At 37.6% G+C, this 2500-nt stretch overlaps 1 protein-coding gene across 2 annotated transcripts in view; it reads left to right on the forward strand.

The window, feature by feature from the left end:
* The window catches only part of LOC117110393 (acid-sensing ion channel 5-like), a 26599-nt gene that overhangs the window by 994 nt on the left and 23105 nt on the right, over positions 1-2500 (forward strand). The window lies entirely within an intron of this gene.

Consider the following 2500-nt stretch of genomic DNA (forward strand, 5'->3'; position numbering starts at 1 on the left):
GTGATTTTAGGTGATTTTTAACTACTTGATCGTGATTTTTGGGGGCGACGGAGGCGGGGCGAGTAGTTTAGGAGAGGTGTGCGCACCCCTCTAGATATGCCACTGTTTCGGAGGTTTTTTTAAATAAATTGAAATTAAATTAATTTAAAAGAGAGATTGTAATATCTAAACACATGATAATGAACAATGAACAAGGTGCCTTCAGAATAAGCCAGATCCACTGTTTATTGCCATTATTGACAAAAGGAAACATCAAGACATCATCTCCATTATCATAAAATGTGACGTAGATGACTGAATTAAAGTCTGGGTCATAGTACCATGTGCATTTGAAGTGTACACACTTCTGATTGTATTAATATATTGTAATTGGTTCTTTAATATATAGACTAAAGAGTATAAGGGGGGGGGGTAGATAGGGTCAGAGTTTTATGAATACTCTTTTAGAAAAAAAAAATAAGGCATGTTCGGATATGATTATGCAGAAAAGAGGTACTTTTCTGGTACCACCAATTCGTCGGCTATCATGTGTTTAACTGTCTAGAAACGGATTTTATTCTTACCATATGTCCCATACACCCAAAATGGTTTGATCCATAAAGCGCAATTTTATTACCAGCTACAGGGTTTCAAATTCACCATGACGGATTACCAAATTGAAGGGACACATTATTTTAGTCTCAAAAGGTCAAATTTGATGAATTTATGATTATATTTAGTTTTTAATTTAACAATTATGAGAGACCAGACATACCGTAAATGCTCGAATAAAGCGCCGCTCTCGAATGAGCGCCGTTCTCCAATAAGCGCCGCACCAAACCTGATTTTTTTAAGTGGCGCTCTCAAATAAGTGCCATGGTGCTTAATCAAGAGTATATATTACCCTGTCTGTAATGAAAAACTGTGTGAGAAACAGGGTTTTAAATACGATGTACATTACGGTGTTAAAATGAATAGGCCCAAGTTGTAACCGTCGTGGGCTTATTCGAGCATTTACGGTACATTTCTTTTGGTGGTGTAGTTATTTTTTGTATTACTTAATATTTTACGAATTTCAAAGAATTCTATGAACCTCTCCATAAGATTGGTTGCCCTCCAAAACTCTGAGGCATGTCGATTTCATTTCATGCCGACATGAAAGGAACTGTCCTGTACGATGGATCTTCTTCACAACCTTTTCCAATCAACTGTGGTGTAAAGCAGGGCTGCGTCTTCAGGCCCGTAGCCAGCAAGCTTCAATGGGGGGTTCTGGGCGTGGGGTCCAGGGGCCCGCCAAAGGGCCCCAGTGGGGGTCAAGGGCAAAGCCCCTGTGGGGGCTGGGGAAGAAGCCCCCGAAGCCAGAGCATTTATACGATTTTAAAAGCATGTACATGTCATTTAAATGCATGTTCATGTATATTTAAATACTTCTTACACAATTTTAAAAATAAGATAAGAAGACTACTTTTTCCAATACAGGATTTAGAACGTAAATGTTGTGAAACAAACTTTTTTTTTATTAAAAAGCAATGCTTAACATTTTAATGCTACTATGTAATGTTATCTCTAAAAATATAACTGAGATAAAATTAGCAATACCCACTAGGTGACTGTACTAAACACAGACCTTGCAAATTATGAGATCGCTAAATACCAATATATTAAAATATGGAGGTATGTAAAAGGTCTTTGCTTAAAAGAGAAATATTGCAAATAATATCTTATTTATTGCAGAAATGAAGAAACAATAGGAACTGACAGCCCTACATTTTACTTTTTTACCAAAATAACTTAAATGTTAAGTTCGAATGAATATAAGGACAAGAATGCAAGCAAGGGATGTTTATTGTTTCTTTGAATTTGCACAATACAGTACATAGGAGGGCGGAGTTGTTCATTTCAGCTTTTTAAATAAACAAATAGCTTATTTAATCAATGGAAGCTTCTATCCTACCGTGATACTAGCCTATGCCTAGCCTTAGCCTAGATCCCAGTAGAGCAGTACTTTAGGCTATTACAAAACAGTCCGAGACTCATTAAGAGGGCATGTTTACTGATCAATCAATAATACAACTGAACTGATTGTAAGCCTAGCCTATAAAAAGAGACAAATAATGTCAGTTAATTCTGACGAAACGTAAAACATTACCAAGTATTATTTCCTTGCTAGCCTAGGCCTTGGCCTATGCTAGCTCGATTTTTTCGAATTTTCTTCGTTGCTGGCCTTGAAGCAAAAAATCGGTTATCCTTTCTCGGCGCTTCATCCTAGGCTATTTTTGGCGTGTCGCATGTCCTCGATCCCAGAGAAATGAAAAATGTCGCGAGCGCCCAAACTTTTGGGATGACGTCGTGCCAAAGTAAATAAACTCCGGCGCATGCAATTGGTCAAATAGCCTAGGCAACAAACCTCTCATTAATATTCATTTTGAAGTCTTGCTGGTTACGTCATTCAGCTGGCTGCAGCTTTGTTTTGATTTCTACGATTGGACTACGATCGATAGCGACAAATAAACAGTGCCAA

This window comes from Anneissia japonica, unplaced genomic scaffold, assembly GCF_011630105.1.
Source record: "Anneissia japonica isolate Jap-2015-1 unplaced genomic scaffold, ASM1163010v1 scaffold287893_len360957_cov134, whole genome shotgun sequence".
Taxonomy (NCBI): domain Eukaryota; kingdom Metazoa; phylum Echinodermata; class Crinoidea; order Comatulida; family Comatulidae; genus Anneissia; species Anneissia japonica.